Genomic DNA, 15,660 nt, shown 5'->3' on the forward strand with positions numbered 1-15,660 from the left:
GATGTACATACTAGATGATTCCATTTACATAATGTACATACTAGATGATTGTGCATACTAGATGTACATACTAGATGATTCCATTTACATAAAATTTTGGGAAATGCAATCTAATCTATAGTGAAAGAAACTAGTGGTTGTCTGGGGATGGGTGTAAAGCTGAGTAGAATGAATTAGAAAGGGGTGTGAGGAATCTTTTGAGGGTAATGAATGTATTTATTATGATTGTAATAATTTATACATATATTAAAACTTATCAACTCATATGCCTTAAACATATAGTGTTTTTTTATTTTTTTTTATTTTTTTGTTAACGAAACTACTTAACAAAGTGTACTAGGGGAATTCTTTTTTTTTTTTCTTTTTGGAGACAAGGTTTTGCTCTGTCACCCAGGCTGGAGTGCAATGGCGTGATCTTGGCTTACTGCAGCCTCAGCCTCCTGGGCCCAAGTGATTCTCCCACCTCAGCCTCTTCAGTGGCTGGGACTCCAGGCACTCGCTACCATACACTGCTAATTTTTGTATTTTATGGAGAGACAAGGTTTTGTCATGTTGCTCAGGCTGGTCTCAAATTCCTGGGCCCAAGCAATCCACCCATCTCTATCTCCCAAAGTGCTGAAATTACAGGCGTGAGCCGCTGCATCTGGCCTGGGGGATTCTTTTTCAAAAAGATGCTTGAAGTGAAAAACGCTTTCCTAATGCAAATTACTCCTCTGCTGTCCTAATGTAGTGTGTGTAAAATTTGCATTGTCAGTTGGGTACAGTTCTCATCTGTGGGATGTTTGTGTCAGCACCTGGACACTCATTAGCCTTTTGAGTCTCTTGAAAAGTATCTAATACAGTATTTTGCCTGTGGTGCTGCACGTGACACCTTACCAACACCTTACCAAGACCTCATCCACCTGGATGGATCCCTTGATCCTATAGGGGTCAATGCAGACACACTACATCTGTCACTCATTCCTTCAGGAAGCTTCACTTGGCCAGCTGTATTGGGAGGCCTCTGTATCAAATCTGTAAGAGCCTATTTAGAGTTTGTTTCCCAAATTACACATCATAGCCCTGTATGTAACAACAGGATCTTCTGCTTAATGTTTCTGTATTTTCCTATTCAATTCTACAGCTGAAGCAGGACTTTTGGTTTTTATTCAATCAGGCATTTGTTTAAATTATCCCACCAAGTAAGAGTAGAATAATTTAGTGACAACTTGGTCTCGATTCCAACCTACTGGTATCATGGTTAACTAGTAACAGATATTATACACCATTTTTGCTGATTAATATTGCCAATTAAATATTCAAACCTGAAAGCAATTTATTTTAATAGTGAAAGACCTCTTCTGAGAGATATATCCAGCATATTCTAGGGGGAAGCAAAATAGGAAGTCACCATTTGGGTATGATTTGAGTAGCGCCAAAAGGCACTTATGTAAAAATATCAGAAACATTTCCTCTGGCTGGTACTGCAACAAGGGCTGACTTTCCCATGACTGGCATTTTGTGTTACAGATCTTACCAATAATCAATGTATATTTTTACCTAAAACATGACACTTTCTAGAAAATGAAGTATACCAGATACCACTTTGTTACAGGCATCTGTATAACATAAAATAAATTTTGAGTAGATCTTATACTGAAATTGATAACCCTCCCATTGGTCAAATATTAGCAAAACATACACATTCAAAAAGCTTGACTTGCGATAATAATTTTAATCCATTTTAAATTATTTTGGGAACATTTTAAATAAAACCATTTAGCATTTTATCTGAAGGATAGTATTTATACATGTTATGTATATTAATTTGAACTTTCTATAAAAATATGTCCAACATGGTGAAACCGCATCTCCACTAAAGATACAAAAGTTAGCTGAGCGTGGCAGTGCGTGCCTGTAGTCCCAGCTACTCGGGGGGGCTGAGGCAGAAGAATCACTTGAACCCGAGAGGCAGAGGTTGCAGTGAGCCAAGATCACTTCAGCCTGGTGACAGAGCGAGACTCCATCTCAAAAAAAAAAAAAAAAAAAAGCACTCAAAATCATAAAAGAATGACCCATGTAGTTTAATAATGTTTTTATACTATAAATATATTTTTGTTTTGCTTTTGTTTTTAAATTAAATATAAAATTTACCCTAATTCAAGTAAAATGTATTTATACACAGGTGATTAGCCAGGTTTAATAATTTGAATATGTTCTTTGTGATGGAAATGTTTTATAGTATTAATCATTACATGAGATTGTATTCTTTGTTTTGTTGTTAATTTTGGTTTCCTATGAGAAAGGAATTTTGATTTTCATTTTCATTGCTGGGTGCTCAGCACTAACTGAATAGAAAGCCTGGCACATGGTAAGCATGCACAATACGTACACACTCGACTCACATTTCTACTTGGAAATTAATAAAATTTCAGGGATATGTTTTGTATGAAAAAAACAATTTCATAGTAAGTTATGGAATATGCCCACATTTATTTCAAGGGAGGTTATGATTTTCTCACTGCTTGTCAATGAGGTTTTGTTCTACTCTCCTAAAAAGAAAATGATTGCAGTGGGTAAGTAAAGACTGAATACTGATAGAAGGATCACATTACTTGTATTATTAATGCTTGCTTTGATAGTCTATTGGTGAGTGAAGAAAGGTCAAGTATGAACACAATGGATATCCTGGAATGTAGGCCTTCATTAGCATTTTCTAGCTTTGGGAGTCATGTAAGGACACTTTTTAAAGAATAGACTAAACAGGTGGTTAGCCTTTGTAATCAAATGTATTCATATTTTCATCACTAATACAATATCTTCAGGGTATCTTTGGACACCGAAACATCGCTCTTTCTCCCTTACATATCTCCTCTGCCTTTCCAAAGGAATAAAAAGTACATAGGATGTTACTAAGTTTCTCTGTTTTTTGCCTATAAAAGAGGTACTTTACCTTTTCCAGCCAAGGTATACTTGTCAAATAAAATTGTATATATTCAAAGTATACAATGTGATGATTTTATGTATTCATACATTGTATAATGATTACCACAATCTATATTATTTCATTTCATTTCTTTTTCTTTTTGAGATAGAGTCTCACCCTGTCGCCCAGGTTGGTTTTGAACTCCTGTCCTAAAGCAATCCTTCCACCTTAGCCTCCCAAGGTGCTGGGAATACAGGTGAAAGCAACCTCACTCAGCTGTTTCTTAGCCATAGTAAGAGTTCTCAGTTTTTCAATTTCTGTTATGGCCAAAATTGAAAGGAAGATTAAAAATAGTGTTACATTTATATCTGTAAGCTTTTCTCAATGAAATTACAGAAGAAAAAAGTAGTGGTAGAGTTCACAGATATAAATACTCGAACACATTTAAAGTTGTGGTTGAGGGATAAGTTACTTTACAATAACATATGGGATGTACAACAGTGAATAAAATATTCTCTTATTTTTCACTAGAATCATGAGTTTACATAGCAAGTATTTTTAACATTTTGTAATGCTAAGAAATATTGTCATTGTTTCTCAAGTTTAAGACATATTTATGATATTAAAATAAAAGTAAAAGGACTGACTATAGTAAATACAGCACAGTGATAGATATATTAGTAAGTTATATGCTTTTCTTAAACTAGCATTAACTTTAGTTATATGTTGAAATGAAACTAAATGACAATGGTTGCAATTTTTTATGATTTGTACTCCGGATACGTCTAGGAAGAGTCATTGCTTATTAACTAACAGCTAGATGTTGCTCAAGTTATGGCTGTTTACTAATGAAGCAAAGTTATTTTGCTGCAACTGACTTTTATTGAAGAAAAGTCTAAGGGTCATATCTGCTATGGGTTAAAACTGACAGAGATTAATTTAAATTCATTCAGCAGTTCAGCAGAGATGACGATGGTGAGGAAGGTGGTAGTCTAATTTATTTGTACTCTGAAAATGTTCTGACCTTATTTGCTTTCCAAGTTATGAATGGATGATTTCTAAATGGTTCAACATTCAGGATGTGTGCTGGCAAGTAAAATCCTGTAACACAAGAAGAATAATGTGGCAGGGGAAGTTAAAGCCAATGTCCACAGCAGGAACTCTCTACAAGAAGTTGTATATTTCATATTCATATTTCAATTTGTTTCCTCCTGCCCTCCCTCCTTTTTTTTTCCTTCCTCCTTTCTTTTCCCTCTTTCTTTGTTTTTTCTGACAACCAACTTAGTCTTAGAAATGATTTATTTTTGTAAACAGTATGCAAGAATGATTTCCACTTTAAAGAAATCCACATTTCCAAAATAAAAAACACTAAAGAATAGACTCTAGACAGCCTGTGAAAAAGAACTTGCATTTTATTTTTCATTTAGTTAGTCAGCTTTACTTCTGTTTTCTTGTACATTAAATCTCATGGCCATCTATAAACAAAACTGTAAAACAAGTACAGTTTGCTTTACTTCTCCCTGCCTTTTAGCTCTTTTTCACAATTTTTTAGCTCCCTTCTCTGATAGTAAGTATCTAAGGACCCTTTCCTGCCCCTCCTTATTTCACTGCTTAAAATAAATAGTGAAAATTTTCTTTCCTCTGTGGGATATTATTCTATGGCACTCTCACATGAGAAAATTGAAAGCTTACCTGTTGATGGGGCATATAGCTTTAAGAATACTGTCGCCTGAGAATGATGGTTTCCAACTTCATCTATGGGGTGGGGGAAGAGGGGAAGGGATAGCATTAGGAGATATACCTCATGTAAATGACGAGTTAATGGGAGCAGCACACCAACATGGCACATGTATACATATGTAACAAACATGCACATTGTGCACATGTACCCTAGAACTTAAAGTATAATTAAAAAAAAAAAAAGAATACTGTCACTTGCATGATCACATGGAATGTTCTGTAGTAAAGGCACTGTTACCTGCATTACATAAAGGAATATGGTTTGGAAAGGTTAAGTGACATAACCAATACCAATCAGTTAGCAAATGACCAAGGTAGAACAAAAACTCAGGTCTTCTGACTCATACTTCAACATTCTCCCAATGGCATTACTTTGGAAAGAAACTGGTTAGTTAATTCATATGTGATGTTTATGTATGATAGAAACTCCCTTTACCATTTATCCCAGAGTATATTACACTGGGGACAATTTCTAAACCAAATCAAGTTTATGAACTGGTAGAAGCCTATTACATAGTAGAGTTTTAGTTGCTAGCAAGAGAGTGTTGTCAGGAGAAATATTATCACAACAGTCGTCTTAGTATTCTTCTGGTCACCAGATGTTATCTACTAAATTTACCTACACATAAAACAGATCTTTGCAAATCTGATAATTTGCTTACCCATTTATTAAATAGAAAACTATATAATTATTTTTTATCACTCAAATATTGGTAATAGACATAAACAGGAAAACTCTTTATGCATAGCACAACTATTTAGATTACAGGCTTTGAAATCAGACAGAATTGGGTTGAAGTTCTGACTCTATATCTTACTAGTTTTATGACTGAGGTTTGGTTAATTAACCTCTCACTGTTCTTATTTGACCCAATAGGAATTAGGAATGACCAGGTCTAATACTCAGCTGTATGTCCCATATGGCTATATTGGTTGCTAAATCCTCAAATATTTAAAAAACATAATGACACTTAAAAAGTTGTACACTTTTCAGATGACTACTATATTAATCTGTACTCACATTGCTATAAGGAAATACCCAAGACTGGGTAATTTATTTAAAAAAAGAGGTCTAATTCACTCACAGTTCTGCATGGCTGGGGAGGCCTCAGGAAATTCACAATCATATTGGAAGATACCTCTTCACAGGGTGGCAGGAGAGAGAATGAGTGCTTAGCAAGAGCAAAGGGGGAACTCCCTTATAAAACTATCAAATGTAGTGAGAACTCACTCACTATCTCAAGAATACCATGGGGGAAACCACCCCCACGATTCAGTTATCTCCACTTGGTCCCGCCCTTGACACCGGGGGATTATTACAATTCAGGGTAAGATTTGGGTGGGGACAGAGAGTCAAACCATATCAACTACTTTATATCAGCATAATCATTTTTCTGTCCCACCATTTACTAAATAAATACTCTCTATGAAGAAAAATGTTGACACTTCAGTTTCAGGCAAAGAGACAGAAGTTTACCAATTTATTCAAGACGTCAGCTTTTGGTCAGAGATTATCATGTAAAACAATTTTCAATTATACGCTGTGTTAGGATGCTTGCTTTGTATTATTATACCAGGTGAGAGGTATGAAGAAGTAGGTACTTTTATGACATTTCAATCTGTTGTGAGCATGCCCTAGTTTCATGCCTTTCCAAGTGACCTCAGGTTTAGTCTCTTTATGTGTGTGCTACAGGTATTTTCCCTTTGTGTTATAACCATTTTTAAGTGCAATTTGAGTGCAAAATAATCATGTACCTCCCAAAATGTTTGAAAGTCAATCATTTGGATTTCCTTTCTTTATTTCCTTCCCCCGTATGAGTCTTCAGCACTTTTATCCACCAACCTCCACCTGCTATTGAGACTTCTCTTCTTCCTTTGGTCAACACAAAAAGCTTACATGATATTGGCTTGTTGTTTGATGGTTCATTTTTTTCTGTCTTTGAAAATTATTTGAGTGTCTTTGGTCAGAATGAAATACATCATAATTTTTTCCCATTAAAATTAATGGAAATTTAAAGAAAATTATTTAACAGCTGTGCAACTAATGACAGCTAATTGCACAAACACATTAAAATTATTTCATAAGGGATAGCAGTTGGTAAATAATTATTGCTCTGAATCCTCTAAGTGCTTCACCCCACAAACCTGGTCACCTGAGTGCTCCTCTAGAATGCCCTAACTAGAATTTCCCCTACCTAGCAATGAAAAAGGCAGGACTAGACTCAGCAGGTGCCCTTCAGAACCCAGTCCCATCATGGCTGGCTTGCGTTCTGAATAGTCCCTGCTCTAGCTATGCATGATATTTAATGTTGTGAACATTTCTCCTAATGACAATAATAAGACAAAGGGTAGCTTGGGAAATAAAATCATGTAATGCATGCAAAGACTAGCATTGGATATCCATTGGATTGGATGAAGTCCAAAAGAAGTAACAATGCATAATTAAAATCAGACATCTTTGTCATTTATTTTCTCAAATAATTTTACTCTAACAAATACTGAGGTAGAAAACCCCTTTTTGCATAAATACATGTGTATGTAATTAACATCTAACTTTATAATCAATGTAAGATTGCAATTTTATTGTTAACATTTTCATGAAATTGGTATGTGACTCAAACTTTGATACATACTACTTACCTTGGATGATTTAATTAATCAATTTTGTAAAAGGTTTAGATTCAGAGGTACACATGCAGGTTTGTTACATGAATATATTGCATCATGCTAAGGTTTGAGCTTCAATCAAAATTGTCACTGAAATAATGAACAAAGCACCCAATAGGTAGTTTTCCAACCCTTGCCCTCTTCCTCCTTCCCCACTTTTGTAGTCTGCAGTGTTTATTGTTCCCATATTTATGTCTGTGTGTACCCAGTGGTTAGGTCCCACTTATAAATGAGAACATGTGGTATTTGGTTTTCTGTTTCCATGGTAATTTACTCAGGATAGTGGCCTGTAGCTGCATCCATGTTGCTGCAAAGGACATGATGTAACTTTTTTATGGCTGTGTAATACTCCGTGATACATATGTACTATATTTTTAAAATTCAGTCCACTGCTATTGGCACCTAAGTTGACTCCATGTCTTTGTTATTGTGAATAGTGCTGAGGTCAACATGTGAATACAGATGTCTCTTTGGTAGAATGATTTCTTTTCCTTTGTGCATATATTAAGTAATGGGATTGCTGGGCCGAATGGTGATTCTATTTTTAATTCATTAAGAAAAAATGATTTAATTTATATATGATGCTTCTTATATTATTTCTATCAACAAATTCTCACAAAGCATGCCTAAACTACTGAAGAAAGCTCAGTCAACGAATCCTACCTTTTCATAGTTGCCTATATTCTGAACTTTATTCACTTACTGCATCTACTCATTTTAATAAGTATTCATTGAACAACGAATACCTGCCAACCTCTACAGACTATGCTGGTGGCTAGGCATGCTTCCAGGCATCTCCCACGTCTAGTTCCTGATTGCAGGCTGCCTGGATCTAGGATGACTCTGGGTTGGCTGTTACTCAGGCTCTCTACGTTTCGATTTTCTCATCTGTGAAAAAGAGGATTAAATATAATCTATACCTGATAGCATTGTAGGGAGGACCTACTCAGTTAATATATTAAATTTTTTTTAGAATAATGCTTTGGCAAAGAGAAAATATTCTATTAAAATAAGCTATTTCTTAGAAAAATTATTGTCATTTTATAGCTCTTTGAGAAGTATTAAGTGGTTTCACTTTGGATACTCAAGAGGATACCTGACTACCAGTGTTTCTAGTGCCTACATTTTTAATTTTCATAAAGGTGGATAAATAAGGTTCAGCATATTTGAAATAATTTAGTGTTGACTAGCATAACTTCACTGAAATAGAAAACCATTATACAACTTTTTAATTAGGATTATTATATTCTGTGAATTAAAATAAAAATAATTGAGATAGGATGGGGAGTTATTGAAGATAGAATATATACCATCCTAGATTAATTTTCTTAATGTTATTAACTGAGTTTTCATTAGAAATGAAGGAAAAAGCTCCAGTCTGCGAAATACATGAAAGATCCCTGTGCAAAGAGATCTCTCTTTATGGCAATAACAGGCGCAATTATATGTGGCCTCTCAAAGAGGGAGAATCTGAGTTAGAGTGATAAACTGAATTGGAACTCTCCGTCTTACCACCCCCCTCCCCCGACCCCAGTGGAGTCTCGCTTTGTCTCCCAGGCTGGAGTGCAATGGTAGGATCTCGGCTCACTGCAACCTCCACCTCCCGGATTCAAGGGATTCTCAGCCTCTGGAGTAATTGGGATTACAGGTGCACGCCACCATGCCCCGCTGATTTTTTTCTTTGTATCTTTAGTAGAGATGGGGTTTCCCATGTTGGCCTGGCTGGACTCCAACTCCTGACCTTGTGGTCCACCCACCTCGGCCTTCCAGAGTGCTGGGATTACAGGCGTGAGTCACCGTGCCCGGCCGGAACTCTCCTTCTTTAAAAAGAACCAGGCTTCTTGAGCATGAGAAAGAATAGGCTCAGAAAAATTGGACAGTGGTACAAAATAGAGGAAAAAGATCGCCAGTTCTAATGAAGATTATGTGACAGCACAAAGTAGAAAAAGATGTAATAAGTGACATGGAGGATACCAGAAAAATGAAAAACATCATAGGAAGTGAAAATAACAACTTTGTAAGAACTAGAGCAAGAAGAAATGGCAAAGAGCGAAAGGATGGAAGAGTGATTGTAGAATCTGTGGAAACAGGAAGTACTGTAGTAAAAGACATTGGTAAAGCACAGGATTGAACTTAAGGTATAAGTGAGAATTTTCAGACAAGAAATACCCAAATCAAGGAATAAAACAAAGGAAAAAAAAATCTTAGAAAACAAAAGATGGTAAAGCAATGCTTTATTGAAGTCAGCTATTAAAAGTCCGTTTCTTTTTATTTCTCTCTCTCTTTTTTTTTTTTCTGAGATGGAGTCTTGCTTTGTCGTCCAGGCTGGAGTGCAGTGGCGCGATCTCGGCTCACTGCAAGCTCGTCCTCCCGGGTTCACGCCATTCTCCTGTCTCAGCCTCCCGAGTAGCTTGGACTACAAGCGCTCGCCACTACAGACGGCTAATTTCTTTTGTATTTTAGTAGAGATGGGGTTTCACCGTGTTGCCCAGACTGGTCTCGGACTCCTGAGATCAGGCAATCTGCCCTCCTGGGCCTCCCAAAGTGCTAGGATTACAGGCATGAGTTACTGCGCCCGGCAAGTCTGTTTTTTTCTACCAAATCTTAGATTCCTTTAATATTTTTATAAATCCATTATTTGTTCTTTTAAAAGATGACGGCCGGGCGCGGTGGCTCAAGCCTGTAATCCCAGCACTTTGGGAGGCCGAGACGGGCGAATCACGAGTTCAGGAGATCGAGACCATCCTGGCTAACACGGTGAAACCCCGTCTCTACTAAAAATACAAAAAAAAATTAGCCGGGCGAGGTGGCGGGCGCCTGTACTCCCAGCTACTCGGGAGGCTGAGGCAGGAGAATGGCGTGAACCTGGGAGGCGGGGCTTGCAGTGAGCTGAGATCTGGCCACTGCACTCCAGCCTGGGCAACAGAGCCAGACTCCGTCTCAAAAAAAAAAAAAAAAAAAAAAAAAAAAAAAAAAAAAAAGATGACATGTATTAGCATTGTACACTAATTTTTCAGCTTGAGAAACATTCTTTCTGGGTTAATCAGTTGTTTACTTGTTGAAATACTATGCTACTAAACAAGCAATTATTCCATTATTTTAAACAAATATGTTAATCACTTCCTAAGGTCACCTTTTCAGAGTATTACTAGGAGTGATTACAAGATTAAAGAATTAAAAAAAAAAAAGCCAAGAATATGCAAATGAAATTTACATTAATCACCTTGCAATGACAAGGATGAATGGTTTTATTTATAAATCAGAAATCTTTCCTGAGCTAACAATCCACCATTGACACTTATTGTCATAGTATTTCTAAAGTGGCATTTAAAAAGATAATTGCTATCATGTATGCACATTTTTTAAGTATAGACATATATTATTAACTCAGCCTTTGAAAATACACTTATATCAAGTGATATACCTACAATACACATTTATTGAGTTCTTTCTGTTGTCTAGGTATTAGTTGAGTCTTTAAAAATACTAAGAAAACAAGACTAAGTCATTCATGCTAACAAGCTTCTGGTTTAATGAGACAGATATCAAAAAGAACTCCAGTGAAATATGTGTCTGTGCTATCACAGTTTGGTCAGTGTAAGACAAGTGAAGGTGAAGAAAAAGAAACAAGAAAGGCTGTTAAAGTAGGTGTTCTTTAAACAGGGCCTTAAGGTATACATATGGGAGGGCTAAATTATTGCTCATAAAACAAGGAACAAGTAGAGGTCATTACAGGCAGCAAACCCAGAACTTTATACATAAAACAAATGGGTCAGCCAAACACGAGAGAAGTTTGTATTTCTTGAGGTAAATTTCTAGGATCTCAAAGTTCTATTTTGCTTTCATTTAGGTTTATATCATTACCCAACAGAAAAAAATTAAAGGACTAAGAACATGAAGTCACCAGCAACACAGTAACCTAATTAATCCTGAAGCATTTTACCTCTCTTAAATATTCACTGGTACCTTTGCATATAAAAGTGCAAAAGATGCTACATCTGACCAAGACCTATGTAAACTAAACTTAGGGAAAACAATAGATTTTATCATTATTTTAAGTGAAAAGTGTTTAAATTTTTATGCTGAACCTCTCCAAAAATAGTTCTGTTCAACGCACAGCTATTGAGTATATGGTTTATGTGTGTTTCACTGGTAGGCGCTAAAGATAGGCATGAACTCAGATAAAATGCTGCTGCTTCTGATTCTACAAAGAAAACAGCCCATAGAAAGCTGTATTAGAAGATAATGCATATGTATAAGGGATATAATGATAATAATTAAGTTGGGAAAAGGGTAGCACTAGGGGATTTTTCAGAAGCTGTGTTTGCACAGCAAACTTGTCATTTGTACTTATAATACATGCTTATTTTGGAGAAGAGAACTTTGGAGAGACTGGTGGGGGGTTATTTATTGGGCTAATGTCACCCCTTGGTGGCATCATTAACTATAATCAAAACACTTGCTTAGGAAAAAAGTCGAAGAAAAACTTTCATTGGAATTTCATTCACCAAGCCTAGGACAAATCCAATTAAAAGGATCCCATGGTGAAAGGCTGGCCAGGCAAAGCAAGAATGCCTAATACAATTTTGCTAAAGAAGACTCCAGTTTGGACAGGGGAACATAAATGTGCAGCAAAATTATTGTGAGAGGCAATAATATGCAATTTACTGGAAATCCCTAGGAATAGAGAGGTTACTAGAAATAAGTGAATGAAACACTGAAAGACTACTTATCTTTCTCTATCTAAGTATCATGTAGGAGATGCCTTACAGTTAAAGTCCTTGAGTATAGAGATTACAAATACAATTCACTGTTTACAGTTCACAAGTTTTATGCAAAATATGTGAGAAATATAAGCTCCTCTAATAAACCAGACAGGGGCTTAGATGAGGAGTAAGATTTCAAGAAAGAATGCCAAAATGACCTAAATGAACTTTGCAGAGACCAAGTCATGTTGAACTGTTCATCCCCAAAGCTAACAGAATATTCCAACAAACTCTAGCATACTTATCAACTGTACACTATGGAGGAAGAGAACTGTCTGGAAGTAAACATAAGTTTTCTGTCTCCACTTTCAAGTATAGTAAAAGTTATTATGCTAATGTTTTAATGAATCTTAACAGTTTGGTGCAGACGTGCTTCAGTAGCTCCATAGCCTTTGCTTAATGATAGATCACAGACTCTTGCTTTAGCTAATCTGAATAATAAATTTATGCAATTTAGAGCTCAAAAGACTAGCAGAAACTAAGAAATTGCAATATACTTGTATATCTTATCTTGTGGCCTGGAGTTCATATTGCCTTTCTCTGCAGCAGGTAATATACTGATTAGCAATCCAGCAGAGTTGAACAGTTGTCCTGTTTAGGGGAGGGTAATAATGTTGTTTACAGAAAATAGTTTTGTTGCTAGGAAACAAAGAATGTTATTACTATAAGTGAGGTTTTAACATATGGAAATAGTCCTCTAAGTTCTACAGTAAATTCTTATTAAATGATTGGATTTTTAAATTTTTGTTTTTCTTCTTAAAAGTAAAAGTAAATTTATCATGTGAGTTTCCTACCTGGGGCATAAATGTCATCTCTCTCTCTCTCTCACTCTCTCTCTCTCACACACATATGTAACTGAGATTAATGTCCATCATTTTTCCTTTTGTGGGAATACGTATGGCAATATATGACATATTTTCTGAAAAAAAAAAACACTTCAGTTTAAGGTTTAGAAGTACTTTTTACTTTTAATTTTCCCTCTGAATGCTATTTGCCATTTAGCAAACACTTAACAAGCTGTATTGTGTTACACGTACTGACCTAAGCATTGTAGGGGATACTCTAGCTTCTGCTTTTAGCTTAACTTGGGAGATAAGACTTGCTGTGGCAGAGATGCAGAGAAAGAGACATGGCAGGAGGGAGAGATTACTTTCAGTTGAACAAACAGGAAAAACTTCCGGATGGATATTGCGTTTGTGTGGGAACTTAAAGAATGAATAGTTTGAGTATTTGGAAAGAAGAGGAATAAGAAGTAGGTACAATTACAGGTAGAAAGCGCAATGTAAACAATGGCCCCAAAGCAGGAAACATAGCGTATGTTCTCATTGACAAGTTTTGATTGCCTGGCCAGCTTGTAACTCCTTCTTTGGACATACAGCCTACCTGGAATCATGGAGTCTATTAATTGCCCAGCTGCCAATCAGAGTCTGCCTTTTAAATCTTAGAACTAAGAAACAAAGTTCCAGCAGTAGGACGGTAGAGACAAGTTCATAGAAATATCACCTGAAATCAGGACAGTGGAAGCTATATTTGATGCATTTGCTGCTGAGAAGCAAAGAAAGCTTTGAGAAATTGCTTCAATCTTTGATGGCTTCCCAAGACTCATCTCCAGGTTTCATGGGATGTAACTGTTTAGTCCTATTTAGAGATCTTGTGTCTTTTCAACAGACTTTCCTTTATTTTAATTAGCTTGCACAGGTTTCTGTTCCTTGTACTCAGCATCTTAACTAAAATATTATAATGAAATGTTGAATGTAGTTTGATTAGAACCAAGAGGGTCTAAAGCGAATCAGTGGGAACTGTTTGTGAAGGTAAATGCATCTTAAATTATTGAATTCTCTGATTCCAATCAGTGTTTCTACTCTGGGAACAATAAAATAAAGTTTTTGAGCAAGATAGTGGTGAAGTACTCAGAGCTATATTCTTGAAAAATTAACAACTACAATATGCAGAGTGAATTAAGGGAAGAGGGTCAAATAGACTAGTAAACTAAATAGGAAGTGCTAGCCAACACAATCAGGCAAAAGAAAGAAATAAAACTCATCCAAATAGGAAAACAAGAAGTCAAATTAATGATCTCTCTTGTCTGTTGATATGATTTTTTACCCAGAAAACTCCAAAGACACCACCAAAAGGCTCCTAAGATTGATTAACGACTTCAATAATGTTTCAGGATACAAATTCATCATACAGAAAACCAGTAGCATTTCTACACAGCAAGAACATTCAAGCTGAGGGCAAAATCAAGAATGCAATTCCGTTTACAATACATACACACACACTGCCTAGGATACATATAACAAAGGAGGTAAAACACCTTTACAAGAAAACCTACACAACACTGCTGAAATCGTAGATGACACGAACAAATGGAAAAATATTCCATGCTCATGGATTAGAACAATTAATATTAAAATGCCATACTGCCCAAAGCAATGTACATATTCAACAATATAGCTATCAAGCTGCCAACATAATTTTTTAAAGAATTTGAAAAAAATTATTCTAAAAGTCACATGAGAACAGAAAAGAGCCCAAATAGCCAAAGCAATCATGTGATGCAACTTCAGACTTTACTCTAAGGCTATAGTAACCAAAACAGCACAGTACTGGCACAAAAACAGACACATAGACCAATGGAACAGAATGGAGAACCCAGAAGTAAAGTCACACACTTACAGTCATCTGATCTTCCACAAAGTTGACAAAAATAAACAATGGCTAAAGGACTCCCTGTTGAATAGATGGTGCTGGGATAGCTGGCTAGCCATATGTTAAGAATGAAACTGGGCCCCTACCTCTCACTGTATACAAAAAGTAACTCAGGATGAATTAAAGATTTGAGTGTAAGACCTCAAACTATAAAAACCTTAGGAGAAAACTTAGGAAACGCCATTCTGGACATAGGCCTTAGCAAGGAAGTTATGAGTAAGCCCTCAAAAGCAATTGCAACAGAAACAAAAATAGACAATTGGGATCTAATTAAACTAAAGAGCTTCTGCACAACAAAAGAAGCTATCAACAGAGTAAACAACCTACACAGTGGGAGGAAATATTCAAAAGCTATGCATCCAATAAAGGTCTAGTATCCAGAATCTATAAGGAACTTAATTAGTAAAGAAATAAATAATCCCATTAAAAAGTGGGCAAAAGACATGAACAGACACTTTTCAAAAGACATACAAGCAGCCAACAAACATATGAAAAAATGTTCAACATCAGTAATTATCAGAGTTATGCAAATTAAAACCACAATGAGATTCCATCTCACATCAGCCAGAATGGCTGTTATTAAAAAGACAAAAAAAATAATAATAACAGAGGCTGGTGAGGCTGCAGAGAAAAGGGAATGCTCATATCCTGTTGATGGGAATATAAATCAGTTCAGTCACTGTGGTATGCAGTTTTGGAAATTTCTCAAAGAACTAAAAACAGAACCACCATTTGACCCAACAATCTCATTACTGGGTATACACCCAAAGGAAAAGAAATCATTCCACCAAAAAGGCGCACGTTGCACTTGTGTGTTTATTGCAGCGCTACTTGCAATAGCACAGACATGAAATCAATCTAGGTGCTCGT

General features: G+C 36.0%; 1 long non-coding RNA gene across 1 annotated transcript; it reads right to left on the reverse strand.

Annotated features, from left to right (window-relative positions):
- Window positions 1-3,778: 3,778 nt before the first annotated feature.
- LOC126951215 (uncharacterized) lies at window positions 3,779-12,674 on the reverse strand. Its single transcript, XR_007724391.1, has 4 exons — window positions 12,576-12,674; window positions 8,059-8,200; window positions 4,598-4,660; window positions 3,779-4,006 (listed from the first exon to the last, which is right to left on the reverse strand). It is a non-coding gene; the product is annotated as an uncharacterized LOC126951215 (long non-coding RNA).
- Window positions 12,675-15,660: the final 2,986 nt, after the last annotated feature.

This window comes from Macaca thibetana, chromosome 3 (assembly GCF_024542745.1).
Source record: "Macaca thibetana thibetana isolate TM-01 chromosome 3, ASM2454274v1, whole genome shotgun sequence".
Lineage (NCBI taxonomy): Eukaryota > Metazoa > Chordata > Mammalia > Primates > Cercopithecidae > Macaca > Macaca thibetana.